Here is a 17495-nt window from a genome sequence, read left to right as displayed (position 1 = left end):
CCACATAATCATACTACATCAGCAGACTTATTACATTCACATGCAGAAACTTCAGGCCGCTCTGACTACTTCATTGGACAGGATGTCAGGACCTGGGTCAGACTGCACATTTCCAGACAGTAGAAGCAGCTAGATAATGGCCGGTCTAGATGGAGGGTTCCAACATGTGGATTTATAGGCAGCACTTGAAGGGCAATCCATCGTCACCAGAATCTTTAAAGCCACAACATTCAGGAGATGAGGAAAGTCCAGGGACACGGTTCAGTACCAAGAAAACAGTCCTGACATGTCAGAGCAACAGTCCCATTTCTCCCATGTTGTTTGGGAGAAATGTGCATCGATCTCACGTGCATTTATGGAGCAAGAGTGTGGTTTCTCCCAAAACTCGAGGGAGAAACATTTATATATTTCCTCATTGACAGAGCAAGAGTGTAGTTTCTCCCAAAACTCGAGGGAGAAACTCATATATTTCCTCATTGACAGAGCAGGCGTGTAGTTTCTCCTTTGAACAGCAGCAACATGATCCTTTATTGCCTCATCTTTGATCTGAGAGAAACACAGCACTAAGCAATCTAAGACATGTAGCCAACACAACGCTGAACCCTCATTAAATGAGCTAAAAACAATCCTAAATAATAATACAAACATAGTAACAATCACTAAATAGTCCAACAGCAGATCAGTCAACAAGTCATAAATGTGTGATGGACTGGGACCTCTCCTGCTCTGGGAGAGACAGACCAGAGCAGGAGAGGACACCTGTACCAGACTGGGAGAGACAGACCAGAGCAGGAGAGGACACCTGTACCAGACTGGGAGAGACAGACCAGAGCAGGAGGGGACCAGACTGGGAGAGACAGACAGGTAGGAGAGGACACCTGTACCAGACTGGGAGAGACAGACCAGAGCAGGAGAGGACACCTGTACCAGACTGGGAGAGACAGACCAGAGCCACCAGTGCAGCAGGTGTGTCCAGAGATGAGTCTTTCCTTGGAGCAGAACACAGAGCAGAACTAGGACAGCATCATACTTCCTGCACTACAGAAACTACAGGACCAGTCAAAAGTTTGGACACACCTGTGACAATCAGGTGAGAACAAATGATTTTGGGATGGCCACCGTGAAGCATGTTCAATAGAGGGTCCAGGAGGTGTGATGGTGGTCCATTTGCCCCCTGACTTGCTTGGGCACACGACCATGGCCATTAGACCGGTCACAGATTTAAGACTTAACCAGAAGCATGGAACAGATGACTCTGCACCAGCATGGAGGAGGAGGTCTGCAGTGATACACCATCCCATCTGGTTTGTGCTTAGTGGGACTACCATTTGTTTTTCAACGGGACAATGACCCAACACACCTCCAGGCTGTGCAAGGGCTATTTGACCAAGGAGAGTGATGCAGCGCTGCATCAGATGACCGGGCCTCCACTTGATTTGTTGAACACGTTGTTGGTTACTACATGATTCCATATGTGTTATTTCATAGTTTTGATGTCTTCACTATTATTCTACAATGTAGAAAATAGTAAAAATAAAGAAAAACCCTTGAATGAGTAGGTGTGTCCAAACTTTTGACTGGTACTGTATGTTAAGGGGATGGTTCACCCCAATAGAAAGGTTCATACCTCTAAACACCATCTTATTAGATGGATCCATTTCCTTCATGTTTCTGAATGGGGGGAGAAGGGCCTTCCAAGAGCTGGGCGTCTGGCCAAACTGAGCAATGGGGGGAGAAGGGCCTTGGTCCTAGAGGTATTTTGCTCTGACATGACCTGTCAACTGTGGGACCTTATACAGACAGGTGTGTGCTTTTCCAAATCATGTCCTATCAATGGAATTTACCACAGGTGGACTCCAACCCCGTTGTAGAAACATCTCAAGGATGATCAATGGAAACAGGATGCACCGGAGCTCAATCTCACGTCTCAAAGGGTCTGAATACTTATATAAGGTACTTCGGTTAATAATTTGCAAAAAATAAAAAATAAACATGTTTTCGCTTTGTCATTATGAAGTATTGTGATGTCATTATGGAGTATTGTGATGTCATTATGGAGTATTGTGAGGTCATTATGGAGTATTGTGATGTCATTATGGGGTATGGTGTGTGGATTGAATAGGAACATGATTTATTTAATCCATTGAAGAATGAGGCTGTAACGTAACTAAATGTTTCTGAATGCCTTGTATGTATGTTAATGGTATTTGTTCACCCCAATAGTACAGTTTGTGATGTTTTTCTCCATATCTCTAAAAACCATGTTATTAGATGGATCCATTTCCCCCCATTAGTTTGGGATTCAGACCTGCAGTCATCTTGATTTCAGACACTATGGAGAAGTGTTCCACAGGCAGTAAATCTGATGTAGAATAAATGGAACCTGGATCCATTTCATTCTATTAACGTGGTTTATGTGTTGTAGCAGTAATGGGCTTAAACTGATATTAAAATGACAACTCCATAGATGATACCAGGTCAGGGGAGTTCATCTCTGCTCCCAGCATCCCTGGGACAGTACTGATCAACATAGCTGACCTGATGCAGAGGTGGACCAGTGATGTTTTCCTCTCAGTGGTGAGACTTGCCCTTCCATTTGACACACCTTTACCTGATGAGATCATACAAGACGTTACAGGCTGATTGCATGTGGTAACAGATGTGTTCAAAATAATTTTGAAAACTTAATAAGCAGTGGTTGAATGAGTTAGTTGTAATGGAACCAATAGAAAAGTCCTAAAAGTACAAACAAAGATCATACAAGACGTTACAGGCTTATTGCATGTGGTAACAGATGTGTTCAAATACTATTTATAATAATATTGAATACTTCATGAGCAATGGTCCATAGGGTTTTACTGCCCCCTGCTGGAGACTGGAGCACACTGCAGTCCCTTTCAGGTCCATAGGGATTACTGCCCCCTGCTGGAGACTGGAGCACACTGCAGTCCCTTTCAGGTCCATAGGGTTTTACTGCCCCCTGCTGGAGACTGGATCACACTGCAGTCCCTTTCAGGTCCATAGGGTTTTACTGCCCCCTGCTGGAGACTGGAGCACACTGCAGTCCCTTTCAGGTCCATAGGGTTTTACTGCCCCCTGCTGGAGACTGGAGCACACTGCAGTCCCTTTCAGGTCCATAGGGTTTTACTGCCCCCTGCTGGAGACTGGAGCACACTGCAGTCCCTTTCAGGTCCATAGGGTTTTACTGCCCCCTGATGGAGACTGGAGCACACTGCAGTCCCTTTCAGGTCCATAGGGTTTTACTGCCCCCTGCTGGAGACTGGAGCACACTGCAGTCCCTTTCAGGTCCATAGGGTTTTACTGCCCCCTGCTGGAGACTGGAGCACACTGCAGTCCCTTTCAGGTCCATAGGTTTTACTCCCCCTTTTATGGAGACTGGATCACACTGCAGTCCCTTTCAGGTCCATAGGGTTTTACTGCCCCCTGCTGGAGACTGGAGCACACTGCAGTCCATTTCAGGTCCATAGGGTTTTACTTCCCCCTGCTGGAGACTGGATCACATGCAGTCCCTTTCAGAACCATAGGGATTTACTGCCAGATGATGAGACTATCAATACAGGTACTGTATGTAGAACCATAGTAAAGACCAGTATGGACTATCAATACAGGTACTGTATGTAGAACCATAGTAAAGACCAGTATGGACTATCAATACAGGTACTGTATGTAGAACCATAGTAAAGACCAGTATGGACTATCAATACAGGTACTGTATGTAGAACCATAGTAAAGACCAGTATGGACTATCAATACAAAGTGACCATTTAGAATGAGGCCCAGTTCAATGAGAGGAAGTCTTAACAGAACTGGGGGATGACAGACAGGAAGTGGGGGTGGAGATCTAATATATTTTTGTGCCAAACACTAAAGCATGATATTGTAATAAATCTACACCCTATTCCCTACGTAGAACACTACTTTAGACCTGGTCAGAAGCACCGTAGTGCACTACGTAGGGAATAGGGAACCATTTGGAACAGAGACAGTAATTCCCCTGAACATCTTCCTCTTCCTCATCTGGTTTCTTGAACAGCCCTTCACTCCTCCCCTCTTCCTCCCCTCCTCCCTCTTCATTCTATTCTATCAGCCACACCACTAGCTCACCTCCACACAATACATTTACAAGTTAAAGACACACCTTGGAATAAATAACAAAGGAAAACTATTACTAGATGAAGTTGAGTGTTTTTTATTATTTCCCATCACCATAAATCATATTTAATCACTGAACAGTAGCAGACCTAACTTCATCTGTTCCTGACTCTGGATAGTGGATTAAAAAGACCATCAATCTCCAATGATATTAAAGTACTATTCTGAACATTACTGATATACTGAGTGGCAAGTCAAGATATCTGCTGGTTTTATTGTTTGGTCAACAGCACCACCTGCTGGACAGGTTTAATGTTGCTGGACTGAGCAGTATGGGAGGATGAAAGATGACACATTTAGGGCCGGTTTCCTGGACATCTACATTGAACATACTGTTTAGTCCAGGACTAGGATTCATCTGTGTCTGGGAAACCAGACCATATAGTTTAGTAGAAAGGAAGTGATACCAGCTTGTAGTGGGCTGACTAGTCCTGAATTGTCCTTTAGTTCCTGGACCATTTTCCATGCAGCTCCAGGTGACAGAGAACACATCAATTAGGACCGAGCCAACAAGCTGATCAATGATACTGAGGAGAATTACATAGAGACAGAGAACCAACTGAGAAAACATATCAATGGTTCTGAATGACAACCAATATACATCAACACCAGACATCATGATTCATGGAAATGTACAAGATTAAAACATTGGATTGAATTTTAATTAATAACAAATCAGTTTACAGTTTAACCAGCTCAGCAGAACCATTATAATAATAGAGACCAAACCCAGGATAGAGGGGCTGAGTGAATGTGGTCTGGACTCTGTGGAGGAGGGTCATTGTGTCAGAGACCCTGTAGAAGGACAGAGTACCTGCCTTGTGATCCAGGTACACTCCTACTCTGGAGGACTGAGGGCCTGATACTTCAGTCTCAACATTATTGTGTATGAAACAATAACCATCACTATCGTAATATAAACTCCAGGACTTGTTATTGAGTCCAAATCCACCATCGTCCTCTGTTCTGCTGATGTCTTTATATGAGACTGCTGTAGCAACACCACCAGTCCTCTCCACCTCCCAGTAACAGCGTCCAGACAGACCCTCTCTACACAGAACCTGCCAGTAGTTGGTGAATCTGTCTGGATGGACAGGATATGGTTGGACTTGGCCTGTACAGGTCACCTTTCTGTTCCCTTTAGACAGAGAGAGGCGTGTGTGTGCTGTGTTTGGGTCCAGTGTGAGCTGACAGGAATCTGGGAGAAGAGCAGAGACCAACGAGGGGAGTCAGAACAATAAGTTAAGTCAGATACTGTATCTCCCCTGTCTTTGATTAGAGCACAGCAGAGATCAAATCAGAGAAATATGAGGAGTCAGATAGAGACCCAGTCTTTGATTAGATCTACTATTGCTATATATTTCTAGAGGGATTGTTAGGAGTGTCAGTAAAAAGAGACTGTTAGTTACTTCACAATAAAGAGACTCACATTGTAACAACTGTTCTCTGGTCTTGGGCTCTGGAGGCAGTACAACATCCACTATATTCACTACAGACACACAAACACATTGACAGAGAGAGGGAATGTTATCATCAGACCATATTCCACATGTATATGACTAGTAGGGAACTTTCAATGGTCTAAAGTTGATGTTCTTATTGTTTTCAACACACCTGTAGTGGAGATCTTGGTCCATTCTCCTTTAAGGAAGTCTTCTAGTTTCTCTCTCAGTTCAGACACAGTCTGACTCACATCTCCAAAGTACTGAAGAGGACGGACAACGATGCTGGGTAAGTCTGAAGATACACTGATACTGGAGAGAGACTGATACCTCTGGAGAGAGAGAGAGAGAGAGAGATACCTCTGGAGAGAGAGAGAGAGAGAGAGAGAGAGAGACTGATACCTCTGGAGAGAGAGAGAGAGAGAGAGAGAGAGAGAGACTGATACCTCTGGAGAGAGAGAGAGAGAGCAGAGAGAGAGAGAGAGAGAGAGAGAGAGACTGATACCTCTGGAGAGAGAGAGAGAGAGAGAGAGGAGAGACTGAGACCTCTGGAGAGAGAGAGAGAGAGAGACCTCTGGAGAGAGAGACTGATACCTCTGGAGAGAGAGACTGATACCTCTGGAGAGAGAGAGAGAGAGAGACTGATACCTCTGGAGAGAGAGAGAGAGAGAGAGAGAGACTGATACCTCTGGAGAGAGAGAGAGAGAGAGACTGATACCTCTGGAGAGAGAGAGAGAGAGAGAGAGAGACTGATACCTCTGGAGAGAGAGAGAGAGAGAGAGAGAGAGAGAGACTGATACCTCTGGAGAGAGAGACTGATACCTCTGGAGAGAGAGAGAGAGAGAGAGAGACTGATACCTCTGGAGAGAGAGAGAGAGAGAGAGACTGATACCTCTGGAGAGAGAGAGAGAGAGAGAGAGACTGATACCTCTGGAGAGAGAGAGAGAGAGAGAGAGAGAGAGAGAGAGAGAGAGACTGATACCTCTGGAGAGAGAGAGAGAGAGAGAGAGACTGATACCTCTGGAGAGAGAGAGAGAGAGAGAGAGAGAGAGACAGATACCTCTAGAGAGAGAGAGAGAGAGAGAGAGACTGATACCTCTGGAGAGAGAGAGAGAGAGACTGATACCTCTGGAGAGAGAGAGAGAGAGAGACTGATACCTCTGGAGAGAGAGAGAGAGAGAGAGAGAGAGACTGATACCTCTGGAGAGAGAGAGAGAGAGAGACTGAGACCTCTGGAGAGAGAGAGAGAGAGAGACTGATACCTCTGGAGAGAGAGAGAGACTGAGACCGGACTGGAGAGAGAGAGAGAGAGAGACTGATACCTCTGGAGAGAGAGAGAGAGAGACTGATACCTCTGGAGAGAGAGAGACTGAGGAGAGAGAGAGAGACTGATACAGAGAGAGAGAGAGAGAGAGAGAGAGAGAGAGAGAGACTGATACCTCTGGAGAGAGAGAGACGGACCTCTGGAGAGAGAGAGAGAGAGGAGAGGACTGATACCTCTGGAGAGAGAGAGAGAGAGGACGGACAGAGAGAGAGAGAGAGAGACGGACAGAGAGAGAGAGAGAGGAGACTGATACCTCTGGAGAGAGAGAGAGAGAGGAGACTGGACCTCTGGAGAGAGAGAGAGAGAGAGAGACTGATACAGAGAGAGAGAGAGAGAGAGAGAGACTGATACCTCTGAGAGAGAGAGGACAGAGAGAGAGAGAGACGACTGGACAGAGAGAGAGAGAGGACGGACAGAGAGAGAGAGAGAGAGAGGACGGACAGATACCGGACTGGAGAGAGAGAGACTGACGGACTGGAGAGAGAGGGGACGGACAGAGAGAGAGAGAGACTGGACCTCTGGAGAGAGAGAGAGAGAGAGAGAGAGATACAGGACAGAGAGAGAGAGAGAGAGACGAGACAGAGAGAGAGAGAGAGGAGAGAGAGAGAGAGAGAGGGGACGGACAGAGAGAGAGAGAGGGGACGGACAGAAGAGAGAGAGAGGGGGACGGACAGAGAGAGAGAGGGGACGGACAGAGAGAGAGAGGGGGACGGACAGAGAGAGAGAGGAGAGAGGGACGGACAGAGAGAGAGAGAGAGGGGGGGGACGGACAGAGAGAGAGAGGGACGGACAGACGGACAGAGAGAGAGAGAGAGGACGGACAGAGAGAGGGACGGGACGGACAGACAGACAGAGAGAGAGAGAGAGAGGGGACGGACAGAGAGAGAGAGGGGGACGGACAGAGAGAGAGAGGGGGACGGACAGAGAGAGAGAGGGGGACGGACAGAGAGAGAGAGGGGGACGGACAGAGAGAGAGAGAGAGAGACAGACGGACAGAGAGACGACAGAGAGAGGGGACGGACAGAGAGAGAGAGAGAGAGGGACGGACAGAGAGAGAGAGAGAGGACGGGGACGGACAGAGAGAGAGGGACGGACAAAGAGAGGGAGAGGGACGGACAAAGAGAGAGAGGGGGACGGACAGAGAGAGAGAGGGGGACGGACAGAGAGAGAGGGACGGACAGAGAGAGGGACGGACAGAGAGAGAGAGGGGGACGGACAGAGAGAGAGAGGGGGACGGACAGAGAGAGAGAGGGGGACGGACAGAGAGAGAGAGGGGGACGGACAGAGAGAGAGGGGGGACGGACAGAGAGAGAGAGAGGGGACGGACAGAGAGAGAGAGAGAGGGGACGGACAGACAGAGAGAGAGGGGGACGGACAGAGAGAGAGAGGGGGACGGACAGAGAGAGAGAGGGGGACAGACAGAGAGAGGGGGGACGGACAGAGAGAGAGAGGAGGACGGACAGAGGAGAGAGAGGGGGACGGACAGAGAGAGAGAGAGAGGGGACGGACAGAGAGAGAGAGGGGGGACGGACAGAGAGAGAGAGGGACGGACAGAGAGAGAGAGGGGGACGGACAGAGAGAGAGAGAGGGGACGGACAGAGAGAGGAGAGGGGACGGACAGAGAGAGAGACGGACAGAGAGGGGACGGACAGAGAGAGAGAGAGAGGGGACGGACAGAGAGAGAGAGAGACGGACAGAGAGAGAGAGAGAGAGGGACGGACAGACAGAGAGAGAGGGGGACGGACAGAGAGAGACAGAGGGGACGGACAGGGACAGAGAGAGGACGGACAGACAGAGGACGGACAGACAGAGGGACGGACAGACAGAGGGACGGACAGACAGAGGGACGGACAGACAGACAGAGGGACGGACAGACAGACAGACAGAGGGACGGACAGACAGACAGACAGAGGACGGACAGACAGACAGAGGGACGGACAGACAGAGGGACGGACAGACAGAGAGGACGGACAGAGAGAGGGACGGACAGACAGAGAGAGGAGGGACGGACAGACAGAGAGAGGGGACGGACAGACAGACAGAGGGACGGACAGAGACGGACAGACAGAGGGACGGACAGACAGACAGAGGGACGGACGGACAGACAGACAGAGAGATAGGGACGGACAGGCAGACAGACAGAGGGACGGACAGACAGAGGGACAGACAGAGGGACGGACAGACAGAGGGACGGACAGACAGAGGGACGGACAGACAGAGAGGGACGGACAGACAGACAGACAGACAGGGACGGACAGACAGAGGGAAGGACAGACAGAGGGACGGACAGACAGAGGGACGGAAAGACAGACAGAGAGGGACAGACAGACAGAGAGGGACGGACAGACAGACAGACAGAGAGGGACGGACAGACAGAGAGAGAGGGACGGACAGACAGACAGACAGAGAGAGAGGGACGGACAGACAGACAGAGAGAGAGGGACGGACAGACAGACGGACAGAGAGAGAGACTGACAGAGAGAGAGAGAGGGGACGGACAGACAGACAGAGGGACGGACAGACAGACAGACAGGGGACAGACAGACAGAGGGGGACGGACAGACAGAGAGAGAGAGGGACGGACAGACAGAGAGAGAGAGGGACGGACAGACAGAGGGACGGACAGACAGAGGGACGGACAGACAGAGGGACGGACAGACAGACGGACAGACAGAGAGAGAGGGACGGACAGGCAGACAGAGAGAGAGGGACGGACGGACAGACAGACGGAGAGAGAGAGGGGGGGACAGGACAGACAGAGCAGACAGAGAGAGAGGGACGGACAGACCAGACAGAGAGAGAGGGACGGACGGACAGACAGAGGGACGGACAGACAGACAGAGGGACGGACAGACAGAGGGACGGACAGGCAGACAGAGGGACGGACAGGCAGACAGAGAGGGACGGACAGGCAGACAGATAGGGACGGACAGGCAGACAGACAGAGGGACGGACAGACCGACAGAGACAGAGGGACGGACAGACAGAGACAGAGGGACGGACAGACAGAGGGACGAACAGACAGAGGGACGGACAGACAGAGACAGACAGAGGGACGGACAGACAGAGGGACGGACAGACAGAGGGACGGACAGACAGAGGGACGGACAGACAGAGGGACGGACAGACAGAGGGACGGACAGACAGAGGGACGGACAGACAGACAGACACAGACAGAGAGAGGGACGGACAGACAGCAGACAGAGAGAGAGGGACGGACAGACAGACAGACAGAGGGACGACAGACAGAGGACAGACGACAGACAGAGGGACGGACAGACAGACAGGACGGACAGACAGACAGACAGAGACGGACGGACAGACAGAGGGACACGACAGACAGAGGGAGGGACGGACAGACAGACAGAGAGAGGGGACGGACAGGCAGAGACAGAGGGACGGACAGACAGAGACAGACAGACGGACAGACAGAGGGACGGACAGACAGACAGGGACGGACAGACAGAGGGAAGGACAGACAGAGGGACGGACAGACAGACAGAGAGGGACAGACAGACAGAGAGGGACGGACAGACAGACAGACAGAGAGGGACGGACAGACAGACAGACAGAGACGGACAGACAGAGAGAGGGGACGGACAGACAGACAGACAGACAGAGGGGACGGACAGACAGACAGAGAGAGAGGGACGGACAGACAGACAGAGAGGGACGGACAGACAGACAGAGAGAGAGACGGACAGACAGACAGACAGACAGACAGACAGAGAGGGAGGGACAGAGAGAGAGAGGGACAGGACAGAGAGGGACGGACAGACAGAGAGAGAGAGAGGGACGGACAGACAGAGGGACGGACAGACAGAGGGACGGACCGACAGACAGACGGACAGACAGACAGACAGACAGACAGACAGAGAGGGACGGACAGGAGAGAGAGAGAGAGGGACGGACAGACAGACAGGACAGACAGACAGAGGGACAGACAGAGAGAGAGGGACGGACAGACAGAGAGAGAGAGGGACGGACACAGACAGAGAGAGGGACGGACAGACAGACAGAGACAGACAGGGACGGACAGAGACAGAGGGGACGGACAGGAGACAGACAGAGAGGGACGGACAGGCAGACAGAGAGGGACGGACAGACAGACAGAGACAGAGGAGGGACGGACAGACAGACAGAGAGAGGGACGAGACAGACAGAGGGACGGACAGACAGACAGAGGGACGGACAGACAGAGGGACGGACAGACAGAGGGACGGACAGACAGAGGGACGGACAGACAGAGGGACGACAGACAGAGGGACGACAGACAGAGGGACGACAGACAGAGGGACGACAGACAGAGGGACGGACAGACAGAGGGACGGACAGACAGAGGGACGGACAGACAGAGGGACGGACAGACAGAGGGACGGACAGACAGACAGACGGACAGACAGAGAGAGAGGGGACGGACAGAGAGAGAGAGGGGACGGACAGACAGAGACAGAGGGACGGACAGACAGAGGGACGAGACAGACAGAGGGACGGACAGACAGACAGAGACAGACGGACAGACAGAGGGGACGGACAGACAGACAGACAGAGACAGAGGGACGAACAGACAGAGGGACGGACAGACAGAGGGACGGACAGACAGACAGAGAGGGATGGACAGAGACAGACAGAGAGGGACAGACAGACAGACAGAGAGAGGATGGACAGACAGAGACAGAGGGACGGACAGAGAGAGAGAGAGAGAGGGACGGACAGAGAGAGAGGACAGACAGACAGACAGAGAGAGAGACGGACAGAGAGAGAGGACAGACGAGACAGACAGAGAGAGAGAGGACGGACAGACAGAGAGAGAGAGGGACAGACAGACAGAGAGAGAGAGAGACAGACAGACAGAGAGAGGGACGGACAGAGAGAGAGAGAGGGACGGACAGAGAGAGAGAGAGGGACGGACAGAGAGAGAGAGAGGGGACGGACAGAGAGAGAGAGAGGGACGACAGAGAGAGAGAGAGAGGGACAGACAGAGAGAGAGAGACGGACAGAGAGACATTTCCCATGAAGTTAATTTCATATCACATGTAACAAGACAGTTTAGTTACCTGGAGGAAATGGATGTGATCCTCTGTGTGTGAGAGCTGCTCCAGCTCAGTGCTTCTCTTCCTCAGCTCAGCGATCTCCTGCTTCAGTTGCTCCAGGAGTCCTTCAGCTTGACTCACTTGAGCCTTCTCTTGGGCTCTGATCAGCTCCTTCACCTCAGAGCTCCTTCTCTCAATGGAGCGGATCAGCTCAGTAAAGATCTGATCACTGTCCTCCACTGCTGACTGTGCAGAGCGCTGGAGAGAGAGACAGAGACAGAGAGAGAGAGAGAGAGAGAGACAGAGAGAGAGAGAGACAGAGAGAGAGAGAGACAGAGAGAGACAGAGAGAGACAGAGAGAGACAGAGAGAGACAGAGAGAGACAGAGAGAGACAGAGAGGACAGACAGAGACAGAGAGACCTCAGAGAGAGACAGACAGGAGAGACAGAGAGAGACAGTCAGACAGAACACCTCCAGGTCCACCAGGCCTTGTTCTCCCTCCTGGACAGACAGGTACAGAACACCTCTTGGTCCTGCTCTACTCTCCTCCCTCCTGGACAGACAGGTACAGAACACCTCTTGGTCCTGCTCTACTCTCCTCCCTCCTGGACAGACAGGTACAGAACACCTCTTGGTCCTGCTCTACTCTCCTCCCTCCTGGACAGACAGGTACAGAACACCTCTTGGTCCTGCTCTACTCTCCTCCCTCCTGGACAGACAGGTACAGAACACCTCTTGGTCCTGCTCTACTCTCCTCCCTCCTGGACAGACAGGTACAGAACACCTCTTGGTCCTGCTCTACTCTCCTCCCTCCTGGACAGACAGGTACAGAACACCTCTTGGTCCTGCTCTACTCTCCTCCCTCCTGGACAGACAGGTACAGAACACCTCTTGGTCCTGCTCTACTCTCCTCCCTCCTGGACAGACAGGTACAGAACACCTCTTGGTCCTGCTCTACTCTCCTCCCTCCTGGACAGACAGGTACAGAACACCTCTTGGTATATCATATATATCTCATATCATCATTCAGAACTTTAAGCATATCTTTGGGAGGACGTCCAGCCTGTTTGACAAAGATAAACAAAGATTTTTTTCAAATTTTGGCTGACAAAATAATCAAATGTAATGTTTTTTACCAAAAACTCTACATGGAAAGCAGAAAGCTGTGAACAATTAAATACAACGTTAACTAGATATTATCTGTGTCATTTATAGCCTGGCACAGATAGTTAAACTACATTAAATAGATATTATCTGTGTCATTTATAGCCTGGCACAATAGTACAACGTTACAACGTTAACTAGATATTATCTGTGTCATTTATAGCCTGGCACAGATAGTAAAACTACTGTAGCGACCCGCACAGACAGCTGTGTGTTATGTGTTCGGCTAGTAGCTGGTTGTGTTGTACTTACCAGTTCCCAGTGTTCGCGGGGTCCGACATGCCAATCAACCTGCTATCTGCCAATCACAGGAATGCCTGGGATGTTCTGATGCCGGGCATCCTGGTGGTTGGCGGAGTGGCGTGGAGGGGGCGGGGCATTGGAAGTTAAGCTTCAGCCTTTGTTCTCTCTCTGACGTCTGGGCTTCACAAGAGAAGGTCCCGATTGGCTTGTGGGGTATCTTTCATTTATTTGGCGTGAGCTCAGGCCAAACAGTAGCCTGTGTAAAGTTGCTAATAAACCGTCAATTCGTAACTCAATCCTCTGTCTGGACAATTGTTCCTTTATGATCGAGTCAGGTCATTACACTACATTAAATACAACGTTAACTAGATATCATCGCCACATAACTTATGTCGAATTTAAAAGACACCGTTACCGTTAGTAACGTCTGTTACACTGTAACTTACAGGCAGCCTCACATAAAAACCTATTGGTTAACAAAGCTTTGATTATGACCAAAGTCTATAGTAGTGAAAACTCTCTCTCTCTATTCTAACTTACCACACATTCACATCACTGCCTCGACATGAATGTGTCCTGTCAGAGCCGTTTCCTGTCCGTTAACTGTTAACAGTCTCGAGCCACAGCTTAACCAATGAGCTACAAGGAGGACTGACAGTCACGAGCGGTGCAGCAGCCTCTGCAGCAGCAGCCTCCCCGGGTCCTAGTGCCCGCCCGGTAAGACGGTTAAGATGCGATGGAACGGTTGACGGAGAGAAAATAAATAAATCAGAGAAAATATATTGACTGATATATTGAATTGTTTAGGGAAGCTTTAGCTTTGGCTTTAATACATTCTGAAAATACTTGAAAATAAAAATAATAGTAGCCCTCCTCAGGAACAACAAAACCCTCACAGACCAACTTCTTCTTCTATGATATAATGGAGGTCCTCAAATCTTATTTTGGGGATATGGAGGCGTCTCGTGTGGCCAATAGCCTGGGGAAATGCATAGCGCCAAATTCAAATAATACGCGATAAAACTCAAACTTTCATTAAATCACACATGCAGGGTACTCAATTAAAGCTACACTCGTTATGAATCCAGCCAACATGTCAGATTTTAAAAATGCTTTTCGGCGAAAGCATGAGAAGCTATTATCTGATAGCATGCACCCCCTGAACCACCTGAACGAGATGTAAACAAATGAATTAGCGTCGCCGGCGCTACACAAAACGCTGAAATAAAATATAAAACATGCATTACCTTTGACGAGCTTCTTTGTTGGCACTCCAATATGTCCCATAAACATCACAATTGGTCCTTTTTTTCGATTAATTCCGTCCATGTTTACCCAAAATGTCCATTTATAAAGCCCGTTTTGATCCAGAAAAAAACAGCTTTCCAAAACGCAACGTCATGACAAAACATTTCAAAAGTTGCTTAAAACTATGCCAAAATACTTCAAACTACTTTTGTAATCCAACTTTAGGTATTTTTAAACGTTAATAATCGATCAAATTGTTGACGGGGCGATCTGTATTCAATAACAGCAAGTCAACAATACATGCACGGTTTTCTCTCTTCCATAACATAATCCACAGTGTCACCTCTGCCTCTTCTTCGTTTCACCAATGATTAACTTCAACCCAAAGACTGGTGACATCCTGTGGAAGTTGTAGGAACTGTAAACTGGGCGCTATCTAATTTCCCTTGACAAAGACAATTCAGGGAACTGCCAGAGGGATTTTTGTTTTTCTGAACAGTTTTTCCTTGGGCTTTTGCCTGCTACATAAGTTCTGTTATAGTCACAGACATGATTGAACCAGTTTTAGAAACTTCAGAGTGTTTTCTATCCACACATACTAATCATATGCATATACTATAGTCCTGGCATGAGTAGCAGGAAGTTGAACAACAAAACCCACATGCTTTTTATCAAAAAGTAGAAATGCTGCACCTATCCTTTAAGAGGTGTGGTCCACAAACCAACATTAAAACCCTCACAGACCAACTTCTTCTATGATATAATGGAGATCCTCAAACCAACGTTAAAGGTGCATGGCGCCACCTACTGTTCTGGAGTGTGTTCAATCACGGTTTACACCATTAAATCCTCCTACCCAACTCAGTTCTTCTGAGAAAATAAAAGAGTCCTACTAACTTCTAATAGACCCTCCCCATCCCCCAAATCCCTTCCAAGTGTAATGTTTACTGTTCATTTCTGATTGTTTATTTCACTTTTGTTTATTGTCTATTTCACTTGCTTTGGCAACATAAACATATATTATTTCCATGCCAATAAAGCCCTATGAATTTAATTCAATTGAGAGAGAGACAGTTCCATTTTAATGTATAGGGGACATGAGTCGTCATGGTTACTCATGGTTATGTGATGAGGCAGCCCAGTCGGTTACATGAACCAGTCTATTCTCTGAAAGGGGTCCAGACAGCCTGTTCCCAACAGTGGGGTCAGTGGGATTGGATAGGGGCCCCTCTCTCTCTCTCTGACTGGAGGAGATAAGTGAAATGGTGTGTCTCCTCTGGTCAACAATACTCACCTTGAAAGACTTCACAGCTTTTTGGAGCTTCTTCAGCTCCTTCTCTCTCTCCTGGAATCTCTGCTGGACCTTCTGCTGACTCATCCCCAGCTGCCTCTGTGGAGAATCACTCTTCAATGAGCTATCAAGCTTTATTAGTCCAGTAGATCAATAGTATAGTAATGTGACATAGGACCCATAGAGAGGAAGGTCTACAATCCTGAGGAAGTCCCTTTACAATATTATATTATGTTGCTTTGTGAATTATAGTTTTTATGGTAGGCCTACATGTATCAAGGGGTTGAGACTGAACTTTGGACTCATAAAAGGCCATTCAGAATGATAATAGTGTTTGACTTTAGAAAATGGTGATACATTTGGAGAATCTGGGTTAACATATCTATATACTCAAGATTTGTGTTCATATTTGTGGATCCATTTCATATTGTATATAAAAAAATGATCTCATATTCAAACAGATTTAGTTCCTACTGTAGCTTTAATTCCTTGTTTATCAGACAGCCACCAACAAGTTGTTCTGGTCTTACCTGTTTCTCAGTCCTCTCTGCTGCAGCTGACACTGTATCATGGCCTTTATGTTCATCCATTGTACACAGATAACAGATACACTGCTGATCGGTACGACAGTAAACCTCCAGCAGTTTTTCATGATGAGAGCAGATCTTCTCCTGTAGTTGTGCGGTGGCTTTGACCAGCTTGTGCTTCTTCAAAGCAGGAGATTCATAGTGAGATTGGAGGTGAGTCTCACAGTAAGAGGCCAGACACGCCAGACAGGACATGAGGGCTTTCTGCTTTCTGGTCCCAGTGCAGAAATCACACGCCACATCTCCAGGTCCAGCATAGCACAGAGCAGGAGGGGGAGCAGCCTGGAGTCCTGTCTTCCTCAGTTTCTCCACCACTCAGCCAACATGTTATTTTTCCTCAGATTAGGCCTTGAGTGAAGGTCTCTCTGCACTGAGGACAGCTATAGACCCCTTTCAGAACATCCTGATCCCAGCAGCCCTCAATACAGCTCCTACAGTAACTGTGTCCACAGGGAATAGTGACCGGCTCCTTCAGTAGATCCAGACAGACAGAACAACAGAACTGGTCCTGGTCCAGCAGAACTCCCTGTTGAGCCATTTGGACGGTTGTTCACTCTCACACAGACAGACGACAGAGAGACTCAGATCAGTTTCGTTTCCTCAGAAGAGAGTTTGTGAAGGGGAGGGACTTCCTGGTTCTGCCAGAGGGGTGGGGTTAGAGGGAGGGAAGGAGGGAGTGAGAGAGGGAGGGGTTAGAGGACGGGAGGGAGAGAGAGAGGCAAAGTTGAGAAGGAGACAATATTTTAGTTCCTAGGTTAGGACCCTTAATATGGAATAAATTAAATAGAGTGGTTAGAATATATAAAGGGTAACAGTTTCTATGAAGTACATATCTATAATGCTTTTAATGAATGTTGTAAAGTCTTAAACTGATGTGCTGTGATACTAACTATAAGCGTCCATAATAACTCATACGTGTTTGTAAAAGTGTACAATGTGTTGTAGATAATTAGCTACAATGGGGGGAGGGGGGACTTGAAATGGATACA

General features: G+C 48.6%; 1 pseudogene; it reads right to left on the bottom strand.

The window, feature by feature from the left end:
* The window catches only part of LOC135538380 (E3 ubiquitin-protein ligase TRIM47-like), a 38841-nt pseudogene extending 21715 nt beyond the window's left edge, over positions 1-17126 (bottom strand).
* Positions 17127-17495: the final 369 nt, after the last annotated feature.

Source organism: Oncorhynchus masou, unplaced genomic scaffold, assembly GCF_036934945.1.
Source record: "Oncorhynchus masou masou isolate Uvic2021 unplaced genomic scaffold, UVic_Omas_1.1 unplaced_scaffold_949, whole genome shotgun sequence".
Taxonomy (NCBI): Eukaryota; Metazoa; Chordata; class Actinopteri; order Salmoniformes; family Salmonidae; genus Oncorhynchus; species Oncorhynchus masou.
The sequence above is the reverse complement of the archived record's forward strand: the minus strand, read 5'-3'. Positions and strand labels throughout refer to the sequence as shown.